Source organism: Etheostoma spectabile, chromosome 11 (genome assembly GCF_008692095.1).
Source record: "Etheostoma spectabile isolate EspeVRDwgs_2016 chromosome 11, UIUC_Espe_1.0, whole genome shotgun sequence".
Classification (NCBI taxonomy): domain Eukaryota; kingdom Metazoa; phylum Chordata; class Actinopteri; order Perciformes; family Percidae; genus Etheostoma; species Etheostoma spectabile.
The window spans coordinates 11,196,573-11,210,212 of record NC_045743.1 but is presented as its reverse complement, the minus strand read 5'-3'; the positions used below and the strand labels follow the sequence as shown (position 1 = coordinate 11,210,212).

At 38.0% G+C, this 13,640-nt stretch overlaps 1 long non-coding RNA gene across 1 annotated transcript; it reads left to right on the top strand.

Annotated features, from left to right (window-relative positions):
- The first annotated feature begins 12,608 nt into the window (after positions 1-12,608).
- On the top strand, positions 12,609-13,018 carry LOC116697711 (uncharacterized). Its single transcript, XR_004334034.1, has 3 exons — positions 12,609-12,663; positions 12,819-12,883; positions 12,959-13,018. It is a non-coding gene; the product is annotated as an uncharacterized LOC116697711 (long non-coding RNA).
- The last annotated feature ends 622 nt before the right edge of the window (positions 13,019-13,640 follow it).

Below are 13,640 nucleotides of genomic sequence, written 5' to 3'. Positions count from 1 at the left end.
TCTTTTTAACCGAGACTGCCACAAAAAAGCGCTGCATGAAAATCTGATGCTGTGCTCAGGCTCATATAGGATTAAAAGGTTAGGGTTGTAGCTAGAGGTTAGCCCTGTACAACCCAAAGAAGTTATCAATAAAATTTAAGGAATAACTTCAACTGTCAAGCCATGAATGTAAGGGCGTAAAAATATGCTACAGCAATTTGCACTGTATGGACATGTGTCACATCTTCTTAATTGAGAGGGGAAAATAAGGTGTCACAGGATTTTGGACAAACAGCTCAGAAAGCATGCTTAAATCTCTGTCATGAATTTTGTTGGAAATATTACCTAGCTGAAGTAAACATGATGATTTTGGAGAGCTTGGATCAAACACGATACCAAAAGTCTATTATCTGGATAAAGGACCAAAACAGACATCAGAGTTTGATTTGAAATTGATTCAGGGGCGATAACAAGGTGCTGGCAACAAAATAAAATTGTGAGATCATAGAATATTTTACAGAGAGTTTATTTCCTGTTGCAGTGTTTATTAATGTGAACGGCTGACAGGACTTGAACCTGGACCCAAGCTGTTTACTAGCAAGCTCTCAGATTTAAACAGAGATCTGGATTTGTTAGGACGGGGAGCACTTGTACGTGGACATTGTGACTTTGTCATCACTGATCATCACTGATCATTCTTTTCTTGCCATCTTTGAGGAAAGAATTTAAATAAGAGCAAGAGACAGCAGACATCGCTTGTCAAGAATAAGCAATTTGCAAAATAAATGTAATATGTTTTGCAAATATATCCACACCTAATTAACCTAATTATAACAAAACTTAATAGGCCTCATTCTATTCACAAAGTCTACGTAGGCAGAAGTTGAGTTGGAGGGATGGGACAACAAAACACCAGAACTTAACACCGCTTTAATACTGTGGTTTGCACTAGGTACATGTTTTTAGGTAGTACTTTCCAATTTAATCATGTGTTATTGTGTATTATTGCAACCGTGACCATGAAGGTCTTGAAACTTAATGAAGTAGTCATTTTAACACATCGCAAAGCAGATTTATTTTTCAACAGACAAATGATGTCATCGTTTTGATAGGAACGTCAGATCAGGAATTGCTTCCAGCTGTCGTTCTGGAGTGCATGGACCAACAACGCCTTTCGTCATTTCATTTGGATGACTGTGTAATATGTACTGTATGTACTGCAACCCTTCTAGTCCTCTCCATGTCAGCAGACTGTTGTTGCTGACACAAATTGATCATGTCCTCCGCTGACATTCTTAGTCACATAACAGTTATTTTCTGTTTTTTCTTACATGCCGCACTAATGCATATGCATCTTTTACCATCAATGTCCCAATAATGAACCCTTAATCAAAGTATTAAATAGCTTTTCCTAATTGTCAACTGGGCCTTCTAAGCATTTGTATACATGTCACAGAGTATGATTGAAGGTTAATTACTTAATTGCTTCCATACAGTACACCTGCATTAGGAAGAATCTGCATTAGTTATATTCCTCCATATGTTTATTTAGTTTTTTTTCTCTCTGTGGCATTGAGTAGAATTGCAGTGAAAGGGATAAAGAACTTGGAAAGGAATTATTTTGCAAGCATGAAAGGTACTCCATTTGATTGCCCCTTCACCAAATTTACAAATTGGTTGAGTATTTTCTACTGGTTTTAAGTGCTTTATCAAAGCCTAATGCAAATCGTGCGTAATGCAGGTTAAGAACCTCTAAATGTACACTAGTATTCTTATCAGAAGAATGATGCAGTGAAAGACTGAAATGCACTAAGAGGGAGCAGCCCACTGGCACCAAAGTGACAGGTAAAGCTGTGTTGTAGTGAACAAATAGGAGTAATAATAATGCAAAGCCCTCAAAAAGCCTGGAATTAAAATTAAATATGTAATTTTACAATTTTAGAATAAGAAAATGTATTGTTATTATTACTGCCCACTGGGACTGCATATAACAGTGCCCCTGAGTGAAACTTCCTGTTTATTCTCAGAACAGTTTTACTTTCTAATTGATTCAAGGAGCCACATAAGACCAACCGTTGTTGCACAGTAAACAGGCTGGTCAGTGTGTATATTTTCTTTTTTAGGAGATACTAATACCAAAAACAGGCAAACTCACTGTAACTGAACAAGGCCTATGTAGTTGAAATCAATGTATGTTTGTTTAATGTATGTTTAATACTACAGTGGATTCACAATTGTGTCTTTTGAAGAGATCGTTCTTGTTTCAGTCATTATTCCATTGCAACCAGAAGCTGGAGCTGAGCTGCAGCAGGAAGTAATTTAGATCTATAAGTGGAGCTCACCTCATCACTGACAAGCCTCAATCCAATTTAATCTCTGGTTTTAGTATCTGTCAGTTTTAAATCAGTCAGACAAAGTGTGATGTGCATTTGCGATACAGTGGACATCATCAGTATAGCAATGGAGCTCAGTTGCTACCGGAAGATTAGGTAGCCAAATGGTAGCATTTGGTGAGACTAAAACTGCACCTAAAACTGAATCCTGGTTATGGTTATGAAGGTTATGATGTAAATACAACCTAGTACTAATTGAAAAAGAGCCTTTCTATTCAACAGACAAGACAAACTATTCCAAAGACACAAGTCCACAGTGTCATTATAGCCAGTTGCATGCACAAAGGGCCGCTCTATTGGGACACTTCCATGCTTTATGTTTGTCTAAATGTAACACCTTGATGCTACCAGAGAAAGAGTATCAATCTTGAAAAGACTTTTTGTCAGAGCAGCTGACAGACCAAGCACTTTTGTGTTGTCATTGCGTTTTAGTTAAATTGAGCAGATTAAATCTCTCACCACTCCTCTCCATTTTACTTTGCGGCCTAATTTCACACCAGAGGGAGCTGAGTGAGCAAAGTGCTCTTCTGGTCAGCTCAAGTGGTCCTTAAAGCCCTTCTGGTCAGTGCAGTTGGACCACAAGGGAACCCCCTGGTCACCCCTCAACCCTCTTTAGTCATCTTATGTGCCCTCAAGTGTCCCTCTGGACAGTGCAAATGCCCGCTTGTGTGACATCAGGGCAACATCCCTTGACCGGCAAACACTGGAGAGTTGGCCCCTGTTCATTTTCACCCTTGCTTCATAGAAATCAGTGCCTGGACACTGGAGAAGCTTGTCTTTGCACGCAATTTTTAATTGCTCATTTGTTTTCTATTCTAGTATTCAGATTTCTCTGTTTACCTTGACTTCATTAGTCTTCATTCATTCACTTGTTTGAGGACATGTTTTTCTACGAGTGTTCTGACCTGACGGTGCTTTTTCTAAACCATTTCATTTTTAATAATAACTGTGAAACTGTTTGTCACAAGCCTGTCCAGGTTTAGGGATTTTTTCTTTTGACATTGCACAGTGCATCCATTTGTCTATTCATCCATCCTATTAAATTAATGTCAGTTCTTCTCTCCATCGCTTAGTCCAGATTAGTCCACCATTCATTTATCTCCCATCCTTTCAGCTTTTCTGTCTCTCCTCCAACACGTTTGCTCGGCTCGTCTTATTAAATTATCTCTTCGTCTCTCAGCAGCCCGACTCTCTTTCAGTTCACCCATCCCTCCCACAGCTCCCGCTCTCTCTTAAAATATTTATTGATGTCTTAAACACTTTTCCTTTCTCTTCGACACACGCTACCCACCTTAACTTGTTCACTGCTCTGCGTAACGCTTGTACATTAGATAAGATCACACATTTATTTTTACATTATTCACATACAGTGAATACACATAATTCCTCATTTCATTGGGGAATTATGTGTAATTCTGAAAACGTTTTCTAGTTTGATGCTTTAATGTAATATAAGGTTATGTAATATATCATATGTCAAACACACCTAACAGCTGTATCAAGAGTTAGAAACTAATATATATATATATAGATATATATATATATATATATATATATATATATATATATATATATGTATATATTTGGAATGCTGTAATCCTAATATAACCTCATACTGCTTTGGAAAAACAATGAAAAATAAATTACCAAGATTGAGGATTCACAGGTAGAAAATCGTCTTTTCTTCTGTCATTTGATTACTTTTTGCATATCTCATAAAAATGTAATTCTCAAACCACATTTTTAATGTATGTGGCTTATTCGGGTCATCAAAGCTCACAGTCAATGAGAAAATCTTTTTCTTACTGTAGTCCACTGTGCACACAAATATAAACACACACACATAAATGAACACAATTTACATAAGAAGCTATTTTCATTAAAGGGCACTTTCTCTCTTATTCATACAACATAGTTAAAGCAAATACAAGTGTTCTACCGCTGTCTCTGCATTTCTTGTGTACATCATTGTCATGGGATGTCATGTGAGTCATGAGTTATCCAGTTAAACTGCAGTCAACCTGCATAATGCTGTCTGAGAGTCCTTATCCTCCTGCCCGTGCTACAGAAGTATTTTTATTCCTCCCATTATATTATTTGCTGGCCATGTTATGGTTTTGATGTTTTGTCTTGTCTTAGTGTGTAGTCTGTTTTCCTGTCTTAATTTGTTAGCCTGGTGTTCTGTCATGTCTTGTGATTGTGTTATTTTTGGTCTTGTCTTTTATAGGAAACACTGTTCCGTGTGTTGCATGTCCTGTTTTTGGGATTCTGCTTATACTTGTTTTGGAATTTTCCTTCTGTTCTCAGGACACCTTTTGTTGGTATGGACTTCATCATTTGTTTATTAAATCCTCAAAGCTCATATTGACTGTCCTTCTCTGCATTTGAGTCCTACATCCTCTGAAACCCTAACAGGCCAGTCAAATCAAGTCTGATTTATTTATAAAGCACTTGTCATAAAGTGTTTTGTCACAACTTTGCTTCAAAGAAAACAAAGGGCACATAAGCAAATATTAAAACAAGGCCCAATAAAAGACAAAAGCAAGAACACACACAAACCAGACATTGTAGGTGCATGAGTGTCAGCAGTGTCAGTGTCTGTCTGGAGCTTTGCAAGACTAACACAGAATGCAGGAAAGCAACCACAGAGAGATGGAGGAAATGATGGACTGACATGGAGACCTGCATACTGTGAGAGGAAATTATGGCACAGCACTAGATTTTAAAACATCTTAGAGCAATAGACAGGAGAGAGAACAGTCAAGATGTTGTGAAGTGTCCATTCGTACATGTAGCAGTTTATTCACATGTGCATGATTGTTACAGCCACTGTAATCAAACACAACTTAAATGTGACAACAACATCTTGAACACCAAACCCCTGGATTAGTTAAGGTTAATTAAAGTTTATTCATAACTTACAATTATTAATCAAACCAAAACTATGGGAGTCTGGATGTCTGGCTAAAAAGAACAAAAGAAGGAAAGAAGCCTGAGCCAACCCATCAAGGGCCGTCGGACCCAGAACCCCCCCCCCACAAAAAAAACAACAACTGAAGAATAGTGACTAACTACACTACCAGACCCCCAGACCTCCATCCTCAAAGCAATAAAACACAAAAGAAGACAAAAGAAGACAACAGTGATCAGAACTGCTTCAGTCTCAGAGACCCAATCCCTGTCTCCCAGACTTCCTTACATACAGGGCGGGGCCACAATGACAATCAGGAATCAGGAACAACTCTGGATTTTGTTTTGGTTCATTTTATTTTTATTTTTTTGTGCTGCACAGGCCAGCTCAGTTGTGTCACTCTTGCAGGTTGCAGGAGCGTGTGAAGTAGTGCTGTGCATGTGGCACCGAATACAAACAGTAGCAGTCCACCTTGTAGGTATTTCTCACATTAGAGGGCGAGGGAACGATGGTCATTGGGCAAAGGAGTGAGGGACACATATCAGATAGAGGCAGGGGGGAAAGGGGCAAGTAACTAAGGGGCTGAATGAGATGGAAATGAGGAAGGAAAGGCGAAGAAAAACACAAGAAGAAGATTATACGGGATACAGGAGGACAAAGACACAGGGTAATGAAAGGAAAATTGGTAGTGCAGTTGAGAGACACAGGAGAATAGGATAGAGAGAGGGAAGAGGAGGGTGGGTAGGAGAGCTAAGGTGTTGGGAGCTGAGGGTGTGAAAAAGGGTGTGAAAAAAAGGAAAAAAATCAAGCAATTACAAAAGTTGAGAGGGATGCAGAGATAGAAAACAATGAGATGTTGCAGAGAGGGGGGGTTATCAATCATTAAAATTAACAGGTTTGTAGATCTACTGTGATTACAGTTCAAGGGATATGGATACAGTATTACAGAGGTGAGAATGATTATCATTTGACTCACGGCACCAGCGTGTACATATATCCAGAAAGTGTGAGGAAATTGACATGTCAGGCCATACTTGCAGTGTGAAAATAAAAAGCCCTATAATTGGGCATTCTCTGTGGACTGTTTTGGGATAATTGATTGCTCGCACCTGAAGAGACAAGAATGCCTACTAACTATTATTTATAGGCATAGACTCAATGTAATTTTGCAGAAAATCAGTTACTTACACTAATATTCAGATCAAATTTCCATTTGTTTGTCCATTATTTAACAATCATTTCATCATTCTGACTCCATGATCATTCTATTGATTGACTGATTAACTGACTGACTGACTGACTGACTGACTGACTGACTGACTGACTGACTGACTGGACTGGCTGAATGGTGTTTTGTGTAATGGTCTGAAATTGGAAGGCAGTTTTGAGAAAAAAAAAACAAATAGATTGATTTTTTTTATTTTGCAACACAGCGATAAAAGTACACAATTATTGTTCTAAATACCATTTCAAAACATTTAGAATAATCCTATCACACCTGCACCCAATAGCGTCTTTTCGTGTTCTATTTGTACCTCATAACCCAATCTTATTAATTTTGCCTTTGTCCCAACATGCTGTAGGAAGTACTGCCCATGAAACTCCACAGTGCCTGAAATTGATGTCCATGTGTCACAGCCCTAAAGGGACTTCTTGCTGTCATCTCACATCAAATAGAAAAAGAAGCTATCATTGTTCAGGGGCCTGAGATTTTGCATTTCAAAATATGTATGTGTGTAGCCACAAATGTGTGGGAGGTAAAGCTCCAGTTCATCCAACAACAACACTGGATTGAAGCAGTGAGCGCTGCGTGAGAGGGTTGTGTTCATGAGTGTGATACGTGAACATGTGTCTTCCTCTTTATCTGTGTCAGGAGAGTTATTGCCGAAGGTACCTCAGAGCTACAAATAACCACAGCTGAAAAGCCCTGAATTGATACGGCAGCTGTTCAATCAAGAGTCCTATGGGCACCGCTAGGCGACAAAGCCTCTAGGAGTGCCGGTGAAATCCTGTTGCTTAACTTGAAACTCCCTCTATTCTCTCCCGCCTGTCTCAGTCATCCCTCTTTCAGCTTTGTGTTGTGACTGTGAACGAATCTCTGTTTAAATTCCCTGTGTAGAAAACAGTGCATCAAGTCCAATTTGTCAAATCAGTATGAATTTATGTAGAACCTAACCCACCTTCTGTTGTGTTTACTTTAAGCAGTGTTCCAACAGAATTACTGTTATAATTGTCAACCAGGAGGATGGGACTTTGTTAAGGCCTTGTGAATGTCACAAAAGTAAACATACATACATTGAGCCTCACATTAAAACATAAATCACATACACAAAGATCTTATCAATAACTGACTGTTACCTGTTATCATTTTAAGATTAAATGAAACAATACTAGTATCATAATAATACATTTATTTTATATCACTTTTCAAAAACAGAGGTTTAAACAGTGCTTAACAATTAGATCTATGTATGTAAAAGAAACAACAAAACATCAGAGGCTTAAAAGCATGTAATCACTTTACTTATCAAATCCCCAGAAAAAAGACAAAAATCTGGTTTAAGCAGTGATACTGAACACCAGGTTTGTATTCAGGACCTTAGGAAGAGGAAGCAGAGGGATCGATGCTTCAGGCTGTGGACCTTGGTTTACGTGAGTGAGTGAGTGAGTGAGTGAGTGAGTGAGTAAAGTGAGGTGAGTGAGTGAGTGAGTGAGTGAGTGAGTGTGAGTGTGAGTGTGAGTGTGAGTGTGAGTGTGAGTGTGAGTGTGAGTATGAGTGTGAGTGTGAGTGAACCTACCTTGACGCCACAAGCACACAATGAGCATAGCTAGAACTGAAGTAAACAGGGCTGACGGGCCTTTTTTGTCCAAAGTTTATCATCTCCAATGTGGCCATGAGCACATCCTCTGTGACACAATCTGATGTTTCTTAAGGCAATCCACACTCCTGCCGGGGACCTGCCTTCCCTTCCAACACACACACACATGCACATTCAGCAGCAAAACAGCACTGACACAAGTGAACACATGATTTCACAAAGCCTGTGTAATATGTAAGCATGTAATGTACTAAATGACTCTTTGCCTGTTGCATGTTCTGCACTATTCTGCACACATGTGGAGGAAAAAGGCAAGTATCTATTTATACACACGGAAATACAGTTTTTACAGTCATACAACACAAAAAACATTATAAAAATAACAATGCCATGAGATGTACCATGACATAGTTTCAGCTTTAAGATAGTCGGTGCTGCAATTTACCAAATTTAAATCAACAAAGGAATTAATCACCAAAAGCAGCTGCTAAGAAAATAATGAAACATGACGGTAAAACATGAGTTTTACATTGAGTGTAAAAGGTTCACTGGTTTTAGATTTTCTCCACATTATCCATCACATGTGTCAACAAGAGCAAAATGGATTTCCACCGGCATGGCTGTCTAATTGAGCTTCTACTCCGGCCATTCTCTTATTTGTCTCATAAATGAAGTTGCAGACCCAAGTGAACTATGACCTGTGAGGCAGCAGCTCATTCCCTAAACAGGCTGATAAGCTAAACAGGAAATATGTTTTCCTCCTTCCACACATGGATTATTATAACGATAATTAGATTTTTTTTTTTTTTATATGAGGAAGCGGATTAAATTGCTGTAATTAATGACTAATACAACAGTTAACAGTAGTTTTGCTATACATTCTGCCAAACCTGTGAGGGGCTGCTGGACCTGTTACTGTCACGCTATTGGTGGAGAGCCTCTCAGTCACAATCAGGGGAGAGTACCCTATAGGTGAGTCTCTCAAAGTGTAGGCTATTACCTTGCAAAAATATCAATGTTGATAGAAGATCTCAAACACTGACTGCAGGGGGAAAAACTAGAGAGGGAATTGATGTTGAACAGTTGTCTGTTTGATGTCTTTTAAGATTGTCCAGGAAAATAATAGTGCGCTTTCTGTGACATTCTCTACATACAATCAAAACATATTTTTAACACATTAAGGTGTTTTTTCTCCAATCATAGCAAAGTAGTTCAATTGTCTAAAGCAGACTTTAACTTCAGGGGTGGTGGATCAGAAAACCCTTATTTACAACACTGACAAACCATCTATTTTGTCATGCACAAATTAGGACTTGCTGGTCTTACCAAGAGTAAGATCAACCAATTAATATCAATTTACTAACTCAGTGCAGAGACATGTCAGCGGGTTTAGTCTAGATAAGCTAGAAACTGGACGTATTGGGAAATTGTTAAAAGCAACATCAAGTTGATGCAGTAGAGCCCATAACTGCATATGCATACAGTCCATGTGTACTGTAAAATGGCACTCTGGGAAATCAAAAACATAGGAAAAGGGAACTAAACCAGGTCATAAAATGCAGATACACTAAACAGCACATATGCAGCACTGCACTGCACAACTATGTGACAAAGAACCTTAAATTAAAAGTGGCATTGCCACTGACGTGTCACATGCTTGTGGTAACCTAGCAACTCCTGAAGTGGAACTGGAAAAAGCAGAATAGTCAGAACTTAAGAAAGGAGGGACACTGTTTTCACTGTTTAAAATATATATTTGTCTTTTTGTGACTGTTTCTCTTTATTTTTTATGTGAAAATTATGTTAATAATGTAACGTAGCTTTGGCAGAATTATGTATCATCCACACTCATGCCAAAAAAGCATCTTTGAATTAACCTGAACTGAGAGAGAGAAAGAGAAAGAGAAGATCTGTGTCAGCCCCCAAATAATCAAGCTTACATGTAGCCTACACATAAAGGCACACAAGTGTGAAAGAAAGAAAGATAAGGAGATGTGAGAGAAGATATGGTGAATAAAAAGTGAAACAAGTGAGAGGTGTTCAAAGTGTTCCTGCTGGTAGTGAATGTGCTGCAGCACACTGAGGCCATTTGCCATGGATTGTTTGTCAGTTTGCTAATAAGCACAACACTTTAGGGGCAAAGAAGGTCGATAACAGCCTCTAAAGCAAAGCACTCTTTCCACAGATGCAGATAAGAACTCTTAAATTAAAAGCCTACTAAATGTCTTCACTTATGGAAACACCCACTGACAAAAAATGTCATCCCATATCACATGGAATGACATATTTACGCATGCCTTACTATTCTAACAGAGGTGTATTTAAAGATACGTTGACTACAGAGGGGACTTGAGTCTATTCTGCTGTAAAATGCATGAATATGATTAAATATGAACAGATTCCTCATGAATCTCCAGCAGCAAAGAGCCACAAGGGTCGTTTTGTATCTACAGTCCAAATGTGCACCCAAAGCATGTTACAGTTAAAACCTGTCTTCTTCTCTAGATATTTTATTCATGATGCATAGTAACGCTTCTTTTCTGGCAAATGGTTGTAAAGGAAACACCATCATAAGGGTGATTTTGAGTTTGCATTCCAAAAAACAAATACAGGTCAGTGCTGTCGTACAACGAGCATTTAAAAGTGGCAAATGCTAAGAGACAACAGGAGACAAGCCAACAGACAGCCCCTTGTATTCTCAAAGTCAGACCATGTCCTGTGGGGAAATAGAAGAATTACCAAAACAGTGACACATCAGAGATCCTGTTCTCGCTGAAATAAAGCACAATATTTGTTGGAAACAGTAAAAGACTGAAAAAGAATTCAACATTTGTGAAAATAGACATAGTAGTTTTAATAATAATATTTTTTTGATTTTTGCTACATACAGCACTACTTGGATAAGTGATGGACCATTACACCAAATTGGTGCCATGTGCATGTTGTAACTATTCAAAATGAAAGTACATTTTTTATCATTTTTTAGCACTGTATCCAATATCACACGTGTTTAATCATTAACAACATGAGTAAACGGACTGTCAATAACAGGAGTGAGTCTTTAGCATAGTATTAGCAAATAGATGAAATGTGGCCACATGACATCAAGCTGATATAAGACACTCCCAAATGTTTTACCATCTGTATTTAACCTTATTTGGAATTTCTAATGAAAAAAGTATTTATATCTAAATTGGAAATGGTGTCACACAACAGTACAAACAAAATGCTTAAAGAATGTATTCATTATATTTCATGGTGTGTGGTCTTAAAAAGTGGGGATAGGCCAAAATCCTATTTCTTTAGTGTTCTAGGTAGTTTTAATAAAGGTTTTACGCAATGTACCTTTATATTGCAATTAGGACAAAGTGCAGGAAACTTTGGTTGATAATACATTATATTATACAGATGCTTTCCATGCATATGTATGCATGTAATGTCACATGGACAGAAAGGCACTGACATATACAAAATACATGCTATAAGAGTAAAAATCACAAATGCTGCCTAATCCAACATTTGTCTGTTAGTAATCACAGTCCATTCTCAACAGCACTGAGTTGTTCACCTTCTGATAACAGATGTAATAGCCACATCCCCAAGCAACTAAAACGATGGTATCACGTCATAAATTGCCTTAATTTTCCATATAGTTGGATTGGAGTATGAGGCAAAGTCATGTGAGCCATGAACTCCTCAACTGCCTCTGCCATTCAATGAAGTTGGATATCTAATCTATTTTGCATGGAAGCCATAATTAATGCATGCAGCAGCAGGCCAAAACATACATTTCTTGGTTGTAGCGCTATGTTAGGGAACAGTGAGTTATCTTTAAAGAGCTGTCATGTATAAAAATGTGTAGAAGTACAGTCAGAGCTAAAAGTCTTAAGATGGAAGCAGAGTGAAAATGTTGGTTGCTGTCGGTGAAAGTGAGTCAGCGTTGAACACCTTGTATGAATAAAATGTGCTAAGTGCAGTCCGTTGAGAATAGAGCCAGGATAGTGAAGAGACATTTGTCATTTCTGCTGCATGTAGAAAACACCTTTGCTAACAACTGTATTCTTGTAACATATTTTAAAAGAATATAATGTATGGAGTCAGTTTTGTGTGACAAATTACAATAAAACTTTTCAGACAGCCTGCAGCAAAAAGACACCCAAGACAGTTAACGGTGTTTTTTCGTGTACACCTTAGTAAGATGTGATTTAACAATATATTAAAGAGCTTTCCCAATAGTCATCCAATTCACATTTATGCAAAATTTTAGCGTTACAGGTCAAGTCACGACAAAATCCTTCTAGCTAGCGTTGTCGTTAGCCAGCGCTACCAACCATTGACGTTAGCTAGCTCGAGCCAATGCCAGCAATTTCTAGTTGGTAACGTATTTTGGGCTTCATCTGATAAATGTGATGGGGAAGACAAGAGCCGGTAAAGCACAAGGACCCAGGCAAAGAGGCAGAGTCTATACATGAGGGAGGGAAGCTCACTTGGATCTTTCTTTCTGTAGTCAGACACACCTGAGAGAGCAGCTGAGGCCAGCCTTCGTTTGGTGCTTGATTGGGTAGGCTTTTACTTTTTTAATAGGTTTTATTTAAAAAGAAAATGTGTTTGAAAATCCAATGTTAATAATTCATGTCTAGAACTAGCACCATGAATCATGTTTTAGTTAATTTTATTAAAGATAAGTTAAATCATGTTAAACCTGTTATTCATAAGAATCTTTATGGTGGTGAGGGTCCAAAGCTTGGAGTGATTGTTTAAGCACATCAGCTACAGCACAGGTATGCTCAATGTCGTTTTAAACAAGATATTAGTCTTTTTTAATATAAATTTAACATGAAGATTTGAAAATATAGATTCCATTCACCTGCCTGTCTTCAGCTGGGGGAGGGGAACGTGCTTCTAAGTCAAGCAAGTCATACCTTGCTTGATTTGTTACATTGGTCATGTTTTGCCAAAGGTTTTTTAAAGTTTTTACTCTGTATTCTAATGTGTTTCTGTTTTAGTTTTGTTATAAGTAGACATGATTAGGAGAGCCAACCACTGTTTTTCCCACTTATGTTTTCATTCATTGCGCTCCCACTAGGTCATTGATTGGGCCATATCTCGTGTTTCTGGCTGTATTAAAGGGGCGGAACTGAATGGTAGAGTGACCATTTTGCATGGGTGTTTTGTGTAAGTTTGGGGCAACTTAGTGTGCTGTATGCAGTTAAATGTAATGTTGTTTAATGAGATTTGATTTAATTTGGTTTGTATTTTTTGTTTTTGCCTACCGGTTTGGTTATAATTTATTTTGGTGCTCAACTCTAAACCAGTTTCCCTGGTAATACCTTCTAGTCCTGAATCGTGTGTTTTCTTTATGTTTTGTTCTGATGTAATATGAATAAAATGTATATTTCCACCCCTGGCATAGCAGACTCAAATTTCCCCGGTTCATTCCGGCATTTGGGTTTTGGGAAGAGTTTTTTGGTCCAAAAACAAACCTGAAAGTACAAAAAAAACTTCAAAAAAGGGGAAAAAATTTAAAACGGGAAATAA